Consider the following 15838-nt stretch of genomic DNA (forward strand, 5'->3'; position numbering starts at 1 on the left):
TGGAGCACTGCTCCTTTGTCAGGTGACAGTTTTGTTTTATTAGTTCATTGTATAAAATGTTTATGTACAATGCCCATTCCATGTACCCAATAAGTAGTACATACAGAAATGCACACACAGGCAGTGAATGAATTGAGGCATCAGCTTTGCTTCAAAGCTGCTGTGTAACCAGAAGAGACTTGGTCTCCTGTTAGGCAAGATTGGGAGCTAAACATTCCAAGCCACATCACTTCATAGAGGACTATGAAAGGGATGGATAACTGTTGATATGATATACAGCTGGAGGAATGACAAGAATGCTTAGACACTGGAAACATTGTGAGTCGAGCTAAGGAACAGGAAGGGATACAAGACTGTGTGGCTGGAGTTCTTTTGCTGGTCTCTTGACAGTAGTGATGTAATTGTGTGGGGGCTGGTGAGTTTAAGGAAGTTTGTAACATAACCCAGCTACGTTGGGTGATTTTCACGGATGCAAAAAAGCTCAAGTAGTAAAGCCATGATTTTTCTACTTGATTCAGGACAACTTCCTGGAATTGTCTGTTTTAAAACTGGCAAGGGAGCAGACCGTACTTGTTATAGTGCTGGTGAATGAGAAAAGGATTAGAATTGATTAACGTTCTGATCATGATGAAATATTTTGCAAACCGTGACCTCAATATGATTGAGAAGAGAGAGTAAGCAATCAAAATTTTAAATTTAATGGAGTAAACTTTTGAAGGAGATTTGGACTTTATGGGTAATTGATAAACATAAATTTGGGCTTTTTTGTATGAAGCAGTTTGGACCATGGTTGTTTAGAATGTTTGGCTGAATGGCCTACTGTTCCAATGCCCCTAAAAGCAAAGGTTATGTCATTACACAACATAAATGTTATGAACAAACTGGGTCAAACATACCTACTGTTGGTGTGACATTTCATATTGAGTCAGAGTTGCTGTGACATACATGTAGCCTGGAACTATGGATAGTGCTAGTAGAGGATCCAACTTCCTTCCCACTCTCTGTCTGCTGGTGGTGTATGTTGGAAGGATATAGACTTGATGGTTGTGGCTGAGTCATCACATCCTGCTAGTCCCCCTCACTGTCACCCATCTGTCTGCCATATTTGGAGTTACTACTTCCCTAAAGCTCCGATCTATGACCCCCTCTGCCTCCCGAATGATCCTAAGTTCATCCAACTTCAGCTCCAGTTCCCTAACACGGTCTTGGAGGAGTTGGAGATGGGTGCACTTCCTGCTAGTGTAATCAGCAGGGGCGTCCATGGCATGCCTCACCTCAAACATGTTGCAAGAGGAACATTGCACTGCCTTCACTGCCATCATTCTAAAAGTAACTCTTTTATTAAAAAAAACTGGGTCTAAAGAATAGAACAAGCAAAATGCAGCACTTACCTACTTCCCACAACGGGTCTTATTATTAGGTTAGAGGAGGAGGGAGGGTGGGAGGCACTACCTCTGTCGTGCCTCGGGTTCTTCTCCTGCGCGCTTTTATAGGGGAAGAAACCTACCCGGCTGCCCCTCTAGTCTTCATCACTTCCCCCTGCTGCTCCCGCTCTTTCTGTGAAGAGAGAAAAAAAAACACCGCTGCCCGCTACCGGTAAGTAATTTTAAAACAAACTGTCTTACCTTAGCTGTCGCCTTCCGGGTTCCTTTACACTCTGCTGCTGCTCGCACTCAAAATGACCGTTGGCGTCGAAGGATGAGTATTTATACTCACTGCTTTCCTTCCTGGCTGCCCCTCTGGTCTTCGTCACTTCCCCCTGCTGCTCCTGCTCTTTCTGTGAAGAGAGGGAAAAAAAACACCACTGCCCGCTTTCGGTAAGTAATTTTAAAACAAACTGTCTCACGTTAGCTGTAGCCTTCCGGGTTCCTTTACACTCTGCTGCTGCTCGCACTCGGTGTGATCGCGGCTGATCTGTGATCTAGTTTCATATGTTCAACTTTACCTAGCATCTCAATGAGTTTGGAGGGAACATTTGAAATATTCAGTTATGAGTCTAATGATTGTGAGGGCCATCAGTGTCTTAGGTCCAACAAATGCAATCAGCTGCTTTTTTTTGTCTAGCTAAGAATATGATAAAGTAGAAAAAGTGAAAAAAATGATTGTGAGCTGTCATTTCTGATTGGATGCAGTGATATGAATGATAAATGTGGGATGAACAAAATATGAGTAAGAAGGCTTAAGATTCTATAAGATTAAAAAGAAAATGACTGTACAGTTGCCAGAAATAGCAATAAATCCGAGGATTGGGAGTTTTCAGAGTAAAACTAAAGCAGTCCAAATACTGGTAAGAAAAAGGATAACAGAATGTGAAAGCAATCTAGAGGAAAAAAAAAGCATAAAAATAGATTATAAAAGCATCAACGGGAAAAGAAAATATTTGGCTAAAATGTAGATCCATTGCAAGCAAACTCAGGAGTATAACAGAGAAATGGCAGTGAAAATAAATGATTGCATGTCTATTTTCACTGAAGAAGATATAAGAAATCTCACATACGTAAAGACCAAGAGAAGAATTTAATATTGGTAAATATTCAGCTGATATTATACTTCCCAGAATGTTGGAGGCAGCACCTTTAGAAATAGTCAGCAATACATTGACTGTCTTCCAAAATTCTGTAGATTCTGGAAGTAATATTGCAGATTGGAAGGTAGAAGTCATCCCACAATTTAAGAAGGGAGAGAGAGAGAGAAAACAGGCTTGTTAGCCTTATGTCAGTAATAGGGAAAATATTGGAATCTATCAGAAAGGATGGGATAAATAGTAACAAGAAATACTGCAGATCATTTGGAGTTAATCAAAGTATTAAACACCTGTTTTAGAAGTATGCATTTTGTCTTGGACCACATTCCAATATTTCCTAAGGAGAGTGGAAAAAATGTAGAAGTCATTGTATGCTGTGTTCACATTACTTCAGTTGGATTGGAGGTCTGGCTTCTAAATACAAATACATCCCAGAGTGGAGGAGCTAAGCTGTCTTGTGTTGTGCGTTGTGTGTAGTTCATCAAAGGCTAGATCCCACAGTCAGATGTAGCCCCACATTAGCTATTTAACTTCTCAAATTCCTAATGCTAGTATGTTCAGAACAGCAAGTTTCTTTTACTGGGTACAGCCCACAATGTTCATTCCCCTTTAAAGCTCTTCACCAGGCATCCCCTCAAACTACAGGTGACACATTAGGCCTGGCTAACTCCAGGGCTGTCTTTTCAAAAAGCTTCTGTGTACTCAGCTACTCAGAATCTTCCCTTTTCTGAACTTTTTGAGGGATTGCCTGACATTACCTTCCTTTCATGGTTCACTGGTGTACCATGATGTGGCTGGCGTGGTGGCTGAAACCAACGCAAGGCCTAACCAGCACGTCACTTCCGCCCTGCATTTTCAGCTGCTGCAACTACTTCCGCCACCACCGACATCATTCACCTAAAGACCGCCGACAACATCGCCTATATTACGCATTACGTTACTTCTGCACAGGCGGATCCCACAGTTACCACTCCGTGCCCGACCCCCCCGACGCCCAGGGTGAGCGTCACTTCCGTTGATGACATCACCCTCTATCACACTACCATGCCCACTCCACTGACCATCTCTTACCCCTACTCCTAGCTCCAGCCCTACACCAGGTCCTAGCTTCCAGCCCTGCCATGTTTTCGCCATCTCCCCTGACCTCCCCCTCACTGAGGATGAATGATCAGTTCTCAGTAAATCCCCCTACACTCCCAGATCAATGAATTTGACACATTTCGCTGCCTCCGCCTCCGGGCTCACTTTTTCAATCAGGACTCCCACCCACCCTCTGAGGACCCCTTCTCACGCCTTACACATGTCCCATCCATCTGTACCCATTCCTGAAGAAGGGCCTGTGCCCGAAACGTCGAATCTCCTGTTCCCTGGATGCTGCCTGACCTGCTGTGCTGTTCCAGCAATAAAGTTTCAACTTTGATCTCCAGCATCTGCAGACCTCACTTTCTCCATCCATCTGTACACCCTGTGCTGGTCTGTTACGTGCCCTCGATCTCTTCATTTCTAACTGCAGGCAAAAGCCTCATTCCTGATAAAGGGCTTATGCATGAAATGTCGATTCTCCTGCTCCGTGGATGTTGCCTGAATGGCTTTGTTTTTCCAGCACCACACTTTTTGACTTCCCTTAGTGACCACCATATGTAGCATCTTAACTATGAAGAGAGGCTGGATATGCTACGCTGGGGATTTTGGAGCAGAAGCTATTGAGGGAGACCTATTTGAGATGATTTGAAGAGGTATGAATGAGTTGAATTAGAAAACAGCTGTTCTTCTTAACAAGGGAAATTTTAAGGTAAAAGGCAGGAGGCTTCTAGAAGACTTGAGTAAAATATATTTCACCCAGAGGTGGTAGGGATCTGGAATGCACGGCCGGGGACTGTAGTTGAGGTCAGTAACCTCTTAGCCTTCCACAAGTACTTGGATGCATTCTGGTTGAAGTGCTGGAAAGTGCGACTACTGCAGGTAGTTTGGTGATATAGACGTATTAGACTGAAGGACCTTGTGTGCTCTGTATGATCCTATTACTGGCAGCTTTTTAAAACCTCTTCATAGATTCTGATGAGGTATTGCCTACCCCTAATATCCTTTGAGAAGCTGCTAATGACAGCGTAATCTCACACACCATCTTGAACTGCTACAATTCATAGCTCTATGTATACCCAGACTGTTAGAGAAGTAGTTCCAACACTTTGACCCAATGACACTGATTGAATTGTCATGAGTGCAGCTCCAACAACACTCCAGAAGCTCTACAACTTATCATAGCAAAGAAATCTACTTTATTGGCACCCCATTCACCACATACGGTGTGCCTAGTTGTCCTACTAGGTGATAGGTGTTGGAAGATGCTCTTGAGTGAGACTTGAACAGAGTTGCTGCTATGCATCTGGTACATATTGCTGTCTCTGTGTCAGTGGTGGATAGAATGAATGTTTAAGGAGGTGGATAGGATGTTGATTGGGTTTTTTTTTGTTCTCCATTAATGTTGCAGAAAAAGCTGACATGAGCTACTGGGAAGCAAGTTCTTGATTACAGAATGAAAAAAGAATCATAACAATGTGCATACATTTGAAGAGATGGCCTTCTCTGATATCTTTGACACTTCAACTGTGTAACGATGTTCCCAGCTCCTGCAGGCTGCAGCATGTGTGCTTCACTTTTTTTTTAATGGCATTTACTAATAACAGTGACCTTGCCAGATCTCTTCATCCAGGAGAGTATTAAGGAACGAAAGGAAAATAAGGGCTGGTATACTGTCCTCGAAATCCGAAATAAAAACACAAAATCCTCAAAACCTTGAATGTGCCTGGCAGACTCTGTAGAGAGGGAAGTGGCATTAATGACTGGGCTTTTACACTCAGGTTGAGTGCCCATGGTGGATCCAAATGGGGTTCCCATGTCCACAAGAAGGATGGTAGATGGCACCACCAGTTTGAACTGGTGATAGGTACTTGAGGGGTCAGGTCCATGCTCGTCATGTTACCAGCATGACTGAAAATTGTGGAGGATGTCGAAGGTATGGTGACTGCCAGTAGGAAAATTACTCATGGACTATGGCTAGTCCGGCCTAAGCTGCTGCAGGTATGAATCCTCCAATGACTGACCTCATTTGAGTGGGGTTTAGATATGGCTGATGATGAGGGACATGCTTACTGGCTACGTGGTAAAATGACTGTCTCCAGACAAATGAATGTGTTTCACAATTCCCTGTGAATGGTGGGCAATTCAGCTGTTGCTATTGTCGCTGCTGAGAATATTCATTTTCCAATACCTTCCGGTCCATTTCAATTGTAATTGGCGGTGTGGGTTTGGGGGGATGGAAAATCCTGTTTAAACTTCAGATCATCAGAATAGAGGTTAGGGAAGCTGCTTTTTGAAGCGTGCCTTTTGGCAGGTGGATCAGGGATTTGGCACTTAGCTCAGCAAATGAGAAGTTGTCATACTACTTTTGAGCTGTGAACAGGGAACCAGGAAGACAGAGGAACATAAACAATTAAAAATGACGTTCCAAAAGTGATTGGTTCCATAATTAGTTTTGCGTGGGTTTCACAGCTGTAGATTTGTTTGGAAGCTAAGAGCTAAATAAATATAACAAATATAAAATAACTAAGCTGTTCTACCACTTGACCCAAGTATATTGTAACAGCTTAAATAGAACTCACTGACTTGGCATGATTTCATGCTACAGTTCCTGGTACCTGAAAGATGCCAGACAGTCTGCTTCTAAATAGAGAGCAGATGTAGATTGAGGAAAATAACTGTTTCAGAGTTAGTGAGTTAATCATCAATTTCCTATTTATATCTTTAGCTACTGTTTGAATAAGAAGATTGCTGCAAGTTAGGCCTTTATGTGAAAGAAGTTCATTCAGCATAAATTAGGATATCTTTAGCTGTTTGAGCTAGGTTTCAGTGAGGCAAGACTGGGACCTCAAACAGATGTTCCAACATTTCAGGTGGGTGTACTGACCTGGTGCAATGTGGTACAGAAATAATGCTAGAGTTGCTTTGTGAATGAAGTTTTTGCAAACAAAGTGAATAATTTCAGAGATGCTGAGTAGCAGGCACATAATTCCCCAAACTAAACCTCAGAAATGAACTCCTTTGTGATCCCATCAGCCAATATAGAGCTGATTCCAGCCAGTACGGAGCTGAAAACACTGTCTATGCTGAAGGACCAGGGAATCTGATTCATTAAAGTGACACCAGATCACAGAGGGAGAGAAGAGGGGAGAGGTTATTGAGGTGAAGGCATTGATGAGGGTGGGAGAAGGTGGATTGAAGTGGGAGTTAATGAGGAGCAGAGATCCTAAGGTTAAAATATTCTGACCCATTTCAAAATAAATTGAAAGCTTCAATTTATTCTTCTCACGGGTATCAGCATTTGTCCTCTGCTTGTTAATTCAGAAACCTCGGAGCAACAGGCACATTTCAAGAGTGATTACAACATAAGCTGGAGATCTGATCCTTTAGTCAGAGGAAGGTAATTATTTAAGCTGTGTACTATCAAATATCACAGCCCAGATAGATGTGTAGTAGATGGGAGGGTGGGGGCAGTTACATTTGGCTGAAGTTGTGAAATACCAGAGGAGCATTGTGGGAGGAGGTAGGTGGACAGAAAGATTGAAAAGGGTTTGGGAGCAGACGACAGAACTTGCAGTGCATGGGGGAAGATTGCCTTGGACTGGGAAGGGATTATGCCCGAAACGTCGATTCTCCTGTTCCCTGGATGCTGCCTGACCTGCTGCGCTTTTCCAGCAACGCATTTTCAGCTCTGATCTCCAGCATCTGCAGACCTCACTTTCTCCTCAAAGATTTCAACCTACTGCGAATCCTCTTACAAGGATGCCTTCCTTGAAGAAGCTCTCTTCCTCCCTCTACAAAGATTTCAGTGAGTCCCTCTCTCACTGCACCCCCCAGGTCATCGAAGGGCTTATGCTCGAAACGTCGATTCTCCTGTTCCCTGGATGCTGCCTGACCTGCTGCGCTTTTCCAGCAACACATTTTCAGCTTGGAGTGGGAATACTAGATGATCAGAATCCTAGGGCAATGTAGCCCCCATCCCTTTCCCATTTGATGGGTTAATATCCACCATTCTGTTATGTAAAAACCATAGTTTTTCAAGCCTCGTTTTGTACTTTTGTTTCATCAGAACATGAATGCTTATGAATCTATTATATCTCTCCAACAGTGTAGAATTCAATTCTGTTTATAATAATTCATGAGATGAGAGCATTGTTGCCTCAGCCAATCCTTTGTTGCCCATCCCTAATTATCCAAAGGGCAGTTAAGGATCAAGTACGTTTTTGTGGTAAATCAAGTGGGGTGTTCATTCTTAATTGCCCAACCTGCATTTAGGAATCTAGTGCATTTTTGCGGTTTGGACTCAACCTGTAGGCCGAATCTGAGTTGGAAGATTTCCTTCCATAAAGGATATTAGTGAACCAGATAAATTATGACAACAGTGATCACAATTAGACTCTATTTATTCCGAATTTTTAATGGATTTGTTTTTACTTTGTCATGCTTTTACATAACGGAGTGGTGGGTATTAACCTGTCCAGTGGGAGAGGGATAGGGGGCTACAATACCCTATGATTCTGACCACCTAGTACTCCCACTCCAAGGCAATCTTCTGCCATGCATTGCAAGTTCTGTCCTCCGCTTCCATATCTTTTCCAATCTTTCTGTCCAGCTACCTCCTCCCACAGTGCTCCTCTGGTATTTCTCAACTTCACCCAAATTAACTGCCCCCCACCCCTGCATCCACCACACATTTTTCTGTCATGTTATACACCACACAGCCACATCCTTGTAAATAAAAAATAACAGACTGTACAAGGGCTGGTTATCCTAATAGCGGCAAGGTATTGTTACCTTAACTGTCAGTCTGAGAAGAGCAAAAGGTTATTATACACATGCAATTTTTATGCATATCTGGATAGATGCAAGTCATTCTGTTTGGCAGTTGGATCAAGCGATGGGCATATGACACATTAGACCATAAGATATCAGAGCAGAAATTAAGACATTCAGCCCATAGAGTCTGCTCTGCCATTCAATCATGGCTGATAAGTTTCTCAATCCCATTCTCCTGCGTACTGTCCTTAATCTTTGATACTCAAGAACCCATGTCAGTTTTGAATATGGCCCCCACAGCCTTAGATTCCATAGATTCACCACTCTGGCTGAAGAAGATTCTCCTTATCTCCATTCTTAAAAGGTCTTCCCTTTACTCTAAGGCTGTGACCTTGGGTCCTAGTCTTCTACCAATGGAAACATCTTCCCAACATCTACTCTATCCAGGCCATTCAGTGTTCTGCAAGTTTCAGTCAGATCCCTGCCTTCCCTCCCCCCCCATCTTCTAAACTCTACCAGAGTCCTCAAACGTTCCTCATATGTTAAGCTTTCCATTCCTAGGACCATTCTCATGAACCTCCGCTGAGCGCGCTGCAGGGCTAATGCATCCTTCCTGAGATACAGGGCCTAAAATTGCACACATTCTCCGAATGTGGTCTGACTGGAGCCTTATAGAGCCTCAGAATGTAAACCTGTTTTTATATTCAAGTCCTCTCAAAATAAATTGCATTTGCTTTCCTAGCTACTGACTCAACCTGCAAATTTACCTTGAGAGTTCTAGTGCAGAATTCTCTCAACTCTCTTTGCACTTCAGACTTTATGAACGGCACAGTGGCTCAGTGGTTAGCACTGCTGCCTCACATCACCCAGGGTCCCAGGTTTGATTCCTGCCTCGGATGACTGTCTTTGTGGAGTTTGCATATTCTGTGTGGAGCCTGCTCGGGTTTCCTCCGTGTGCTATGATTTCCTCCCACAGTCCAAAGATGTGCAAGTTAGGTGAATTGGCCATGCTAAATTGCCCATGGTGTGAGGGGCATTAGTAAGAGGGAAATGGATCTGGGTGGGTTACTCTTCAGAGGGTTGGTTGGGCCGAAGGGCCTGTTTCCACACTGTAGGGAACCTAAACTTCTGAATTTTCTCCCCATTTAGAAAATAGTCCAAGCCTCTATTCTTCCTGCCAAAGTGAATGACCTCACACTTTCCCATGTTGTACTCCATCTATCCACTTTTGTACTTCTCTACCCACTTTCCTAACCTGTCCAAATCTTTCTGTAGCCTCCCCCCCAACTTCAGTGCTACCTGTCTCTTAGCCCACCTTTGAATCATGTGCAAACATAGCCAGAATGCCCTCCATTCCTTCATCCAGATCTTTAATGCATAAAGTGAAAACTTGTGGTCCAAACATTGAGCCTTGCAGAACACTACTTGCCATCTTGCTAAGGACCCATTTAACAGCACTCTCTGCTTTCCACCAGATAGCCAAGCTAGCACCTTGCCTCTAACACCATGGACCCTTATCTCACTCAGTAGCCTTCTGTGCGGCACCTTGTCAAAGGCCTTCTTGAAGTCCAGGGGGCGGCACAGTGGCTCAGTGGTCAGCACTGCTGCCTCACAGCACTAGGGTCCCAGGTTCGATTCCAGTCTCGGGTGACTGTGTGGAGTTCGCATTCTCCCAGTGTCTGCGTGAGTTTCCTCCGAGTGCTCCTGTTTCCTCCCACAGTCCAAAGATGTGCCGGTCAGGTGAATTGGCCATGCTAAATTGCCCATCGTGTTGGGTGCATCAGTCAGAGGGAAATGGGTCTGGGTGGGTTACTTTTCGGAAGGTTGGCGTGGACTGGTTGGGCCGAAGGGCCTGTTTCCGCACTGGAAGGAATCTAATCTAATCATAATTTCAATTGGCACTCCTTGGTCTAACCTGCTCATTACTTCCTCAAAAGAATTCTAGTAGATTTGTTGGACATGACATCCCCTTGATGAAACCATGCTGACTTTGACCTAATTTACCATATACCTCCAAGAATTCAGAAGTGTCATCCTTCACAATGGATTCCAGGATCTTACCCACAACCTAGGTTAGGCTAATCAGTCTGTAATTTTATGTCTTTTGCCTTACTCCCTTTTTAAACAGAGTCACATTAGTGATTTTTCCAGTCCTCCCTGATTTTAACGATTCCATCTCTTCAGCTATCTTCTTTAGAACTCTGAGGTGTAGTCCATCTGGTCCAGATTGATTTATCCACTTTCAGGCCATTTAGTTTTTCTCGTACCTGTTCCTTGGTGATGACAACCATACTCAGCTCTGCTCCTATTCTCTTGAATTTTTGTGATATTACTCGTGTCTTCTCCTGTGAAGATTGACGCGAAGTAATTATTCAGTTTCTCAGTCATTTTGTTGTTCCCCACTACTATCTCTCCAGCATCATTTTCCAGTGGCCCAATGTCCACTCTTGTGTCTATTTTACCCTTTATATATCTAAAGAAACTCTTACAGTCTTCCTTTCTATTACTGGCTAGCTTACCCTCATACTTAATCTTCTCCCTCCTTATTATTTTTTGTTGCCCTCTGTTGGTCTTTGTAAGCTTCCCATTCTTTGGTTTCCCACTGCCCTTCACCACTTTACATGCATTCCCTTTTGCTTTTATGCTACCTCTGAATTCCCTAGTCAGCCATGGTTACCTCGACGTCCCTGTATCATGCTTTTTCCTCTGGATGAATCTCTGCTTTGTCTCCTGAATTACTGCCAGAAGCTCCTGCCGTTGCTGTTCTACTTTCATTCCTGCTGGGCCCCTCTTCCAGTCAGTTCTACCCAGCTCCTCCCTCTTGCCTTTATTCAGTTGTAATACCATTACCTCGGAATTTCTCCTTCTCCTTCGCAAATTGCAGAGTAAATCCAATCATATTATGATAAATGCCTCTGAAGGGTTCAAAGAGCCTAGAACATAGAAACGTACAGCACAGAACAGGCCATTTGGCCCACGATGTTGTGCCAAGATTTAATCCTAATGTAAAATATAGTAACTTAACCTACTCACCCTTCAACTCACTGCTATCCATGTGCATGTCCAGCAGTCACTTAAATGTCCCCAATTAGTTTGCTTCCACCACCACAGCTGGCAGTGCATTCCATGCATTCACAACTCTCTGCGTAAAGAACCTACCTCTGACGTTTCCTTTATACCTTCCCCTTAATATCATCCAACTATGACTTCTCGTACCTGTCAATCCTGCCCTGGGGAAAAGTCTCTGGCTATTGACTCTATCTAATCCTCTCATTATTTTGTACACCTCGATCATGTCTCCTCTCTTCCTCCTTCTCTCCAGAGAGAAAAGTCCATGCTTATTCAACCTTTCTTCATAAGGCAAGCCCTCCAGTCCAGGCAGCATCCTGGTAAACCTTCTTTGCACCCTCTCCAAAGCTTCTGTATCTTTCCTATGGAAGGGTAACCAGAACTGGGCACAATATTCCAAGTGTGGTCTCACCAGGGACTTGTAGAGCTGTAGCACAACCTCACGGCTCTTAAACTCAATCCCCCTGTTAATGAAAGCCAAAACACCATATGCTTTCTTAACAACCCTATCCACTTGGGTGGCAACTTTGAGGGATCTATGTACTTGCACACTCAGATCCCTCTATTCCTCCATACTGCCAAGAATCCTGTCTTTAATCCTATATTCAGCATTTGAGTTCGACCTTCCAAAATGCATCACTTCGCATTTATCCAGGTTGAACTCCATTTGCCATTTCTCAGCCCAGCTCTGCATCCTGTCTATGTCACGTTGCAGCCTGCAGTAGCCCTCTATACTATCGGCGACACCTCCAACCTTTTTGTCATCTGCAAATTTACTAACCCACCCCTCAACATCCTCATTCAAGTCATTTATAAAATCTACAAAGAGCAGAGGCCCAAGAACAGAGCCCTGCGGGACCCCACTCAACACTGTCCTCCAGGCAGAATACTTTCCATCTACAGCCACTCTCTGCCTTCTGTCTGCCAGCCAATTCTGAATCCAGATAGCCAAATCTCTCTGTATCCCATACTTCCTGACTTTATGAATGGGCCTACCATGGGGAACCCTATCAAATGCCTTGCTGAAATCCATATACACCACATCCACTGCTTGACACCTCCTCAAAGAACTCAATAAGATTTGTGAGGCATGACCTGCCCTTCACAAAGCAATGCTAACTGCCTTTAATCACACTATGCTTTGCCACATAGTCATAAATCCTATCCCTCAGAATTCTTTCCAAATCTTTGCTGACCACAGATGTAAGGCTGATTGGTCTGTAATTGCCAGGGATTTCCCTATTACCCTTCTTGAAAAGAGGAACAACATTCGCCTCCTTCCAATCCTCCACTACGACTTCTGTGGAGAGTGAGGAGGCAAATATCCTCACCAGTGGCTTAGCAACCTCCTTTCTGGCTTCCTGGAGCAGCCTAGAATAAATCTGGACTGGCCCTGGAGACTTATCAATCTTAACGTTTTCCAAAATTTCTAGCACATCAACTTCTTCAGTCTTGATCTGGCCAAGATTGTATCCCAGCTCCTCTAAGTTTTCATTCACAACAAGTTCCCTTTCATTGGTGAAAACCGAAGCAAAAAACTCATTTAGGGCTTCCCCTATCTGCTCAATCTCCACGCACAAGTTCCCTCCGCTATCCCAGATCAGCCCTACCTTCTCCCTGATCATTCTCTTATTCCTTACGTATGAGTAAAATGTCTTTGGGTTCTCCCTAATCGTTCTTGCCAAGCCTTTTTCGTGCCCCCTCCTAGCTCTCCTTAGTCCATTTCTGAGCTCCTTTCTAGCAAGCCTATAATCCTTTAAAGCTGTGCTCGATCCTTGCTTCCTCCACCTTACGTAAGGTGCCTTCTTCCTTTTGATGAGAAGTTCCTCTGTTCTCGTCATGCAAGGTTTCTTAATCTTACCCCTTCTTACCTGCCTCACAGGAACAAATTTGCACTTCACTCGCAACAACTACTCATTAACTAGTCTCCACATGTCTGCTGTGCCCTTTCTGAGGAACAATTGCTCCCCAACTCCAACTTCCCAACTCCTGTCTGATAGCGTCATAATTTCCTTTTCCCCAATTAAATATCTTCCCTCGGTAACTGCTACTTTCACTCTCCAAGACTATCCTAAATGTGAGGCAGTTGTGATCACTTTCACCAAAGTGCTTTCCTACCGCGAGATCCGACACCTCTCCTGGCTCATTGCGGAGCATCAAATCCAACATGGCCTCTCCCCTCGTCAGTCTGTCTACATACGGAGTAAGGAAATCCTCCTGAACACACCTGACAAAAATGGCTCCATCCAAACCATCTGCACTTAGGAGGTTCCAGTCGATATTGGGAAAGTTGAAATCACCCATAACAACAACCCTGCTACTTTTGCATTTTTCCAGAATCTGCCCACCTATGAGATCTTCAATATCTCTGCTGCTATTAGGTGGTCTGTAGAAAAACCCCAATGTTGTGGCTGTTCCCTTGCTGAAACTAACTTCCACCCATACTGACTCAGTAGACAAACCTTTCTCAACAACCTTCATTTTTGTAGCTGTGATGCACTGTCTGCTTAACAATGCTACACTCCCTCCTCTTTTTCTACCTTCCCTCTTCTTTTTAAGTGTTCTAAACCCTGGAACATCAAGCAACCATTCCTGCCCTGCGAAAACAATGTCTCTGTTATGGCCACAACATCATAGCCCCAAGTACTGATCCATGCTCTAAGTTCGTCACTCTTATTTCAGACACTCCTTGCATTAAAGCAGACACACTTTAACCGATCCCTTTGTTTCATCGTGTAAGCAACCTTTCTGATAGATTCAAAAAATCCTGTCACTGTCCCGTCTGCAACCGACCCACTCTCAGACATGTGGCTCTGATTCCCATCCCCCTGCCAAACTAGTTTAAACCCTCCTGAATCACACGAGCAAATCTCCCACCCAGGACATTTGTGCCCCTCCAGTTCAGGTGCAACCCGTCCTTCATGTACAGGTCCCACCTTCCCCAGAAGGTATCCCAATGGTCTAGGTATCTGAAGCCCTCCCTCCTGCATCAGCCTCGCAGCCATGTGTTAAGCTGCAATTGCTGACTGTTCCTCATGTCTCATCTCATGGCACCGACGCCTGAAGTAAGTCTTTTAAACAGCTAGACTCACTTTCCCAGAAGTCCTTCGCTCTTCCCTCGCAACTCTCGGCAAATGGAGGCCCCGACGCCTGACGTAAGTCTTTTAAATAGTGACTCATCTTCACCTTAAGTTCCCTTATGAAGTCTGCCTCAATGCACAACACTAAATCCAGTATTGCCTGTCCCCTCGAGGGCTCTACCACAATCTGCTCCAAAAAGCTATCTCATAGACATTCCACAAATTCCTTTTCTTGCAATCCATTACCACCCTGACTTTCCCAATTTACCTGCGTATTGAAATCCCCCATGATCACTGTAACGTTCCTTTACTACCTCCTGGTGTATCTTGCAGCCAAGCTCCTGACTACTGTTTGGAGGCCTGTACGTAACTCCAACTATGGTTTTTTTTTTTCTTTCTGGTTCCTCAATTTACCCACACAGATTCTACATCCTCTGACCCTACTTTGTTACTTACTACTGATTTAATTTCATTTCTTATTAATAAGGCAATCCCACCCCCCCCGCCCATCTTTCGATAGGATGTATGTTCTTGAATATTCAGCCCCCAATTCTGACCCCTTGCAGCCATGTTTCCGTGATGCCCACCACATCATACCTGTCAATTTCAGTGAGTGCCACAAGCTTATCTACATTATTCCTTATACTGTGTGCATTTAGAAACAACACCTTTAGTCCTGTCTTAGCCGTCCCTCTTATTATCATTCGTTTGTCCAATGTGCTTGAAGTTTGATTGCTAAACCTTTCCATTCATTCTGCCCTATTTGCCTATGCTGGAGATTTTAATAACCTCTCCTGAGTTCTACACTCTTACTTTCTCCTTTAATTCAGGTTTTCCAATCTCCGCTATCTCACGCGCGCGCGCACACGCACACATGTCCACAGCGATTCACTAGGACTCTGGTCCCAGCATGATTGAGGCGAAGACTCTCCCATCAGAACTGGTCCCTTGTTTCCCAGTACTGATGCCAGTGTCCCATGAATTCAAATGCATTTCTTCCACACCAATCTTTGAGCCACTTGTTTACCTGCTTAAATATTATTGACCCTGTGCAATTAGCACATGGCTCAGATAGTAATCCAGAGATTTCCACCTCATTGGTTCTGCTTTTTAATTTAGCTCCGAGCTGTTCATATTCCCTTAACAGAACCTCTGCTCCAGTTTTATCTATATCATTGGTACCTATGTAGACTGCGACCACAGGATCTTTACCCTTCCACTGCAAGTTCTTCTGCAGCCCAGATGAGATATCCTGAACCCGAGCACCAGGCAGGCAATACAACCTTTGGGACTCTTGATCCTGGTCACA

At 44.0% G+C, this 15838-nt stretch overlaps 1 protein-coding gene across 18 annotated transcripts in view; it reads left to right on the plus strand.

The window, feature by feature from the left end:
- LOC122543331 (regulating synaptic membrane exocytosis protein 1-like) overlaps positions 1–15838 on the plus strand; it is an 845124-nt gene that overhangs the window by 29009 nt on the left and 800277 nt on the right. The gene's annotated exons all lie outside the window — the stretch shown is intronic.

This window comes from Chiloscyllium plagiosum, chromosome 3 (genome assembly GCF_004010195.1).
Source record: "Chiloscyllium plagiosum isolate BGI_BamShark_2017 chromosome 3, ASM401019v2, whole genome shotgun sequence".
Taxonomy (NCBI): domain Eukaryota; kingdom Metazoa; phylum Chordata; class Chondrichthyes; order Orectolobiformes; family Hemiscylliidae; genus Chiloscyllium; species Chiloscyllium plagiosum.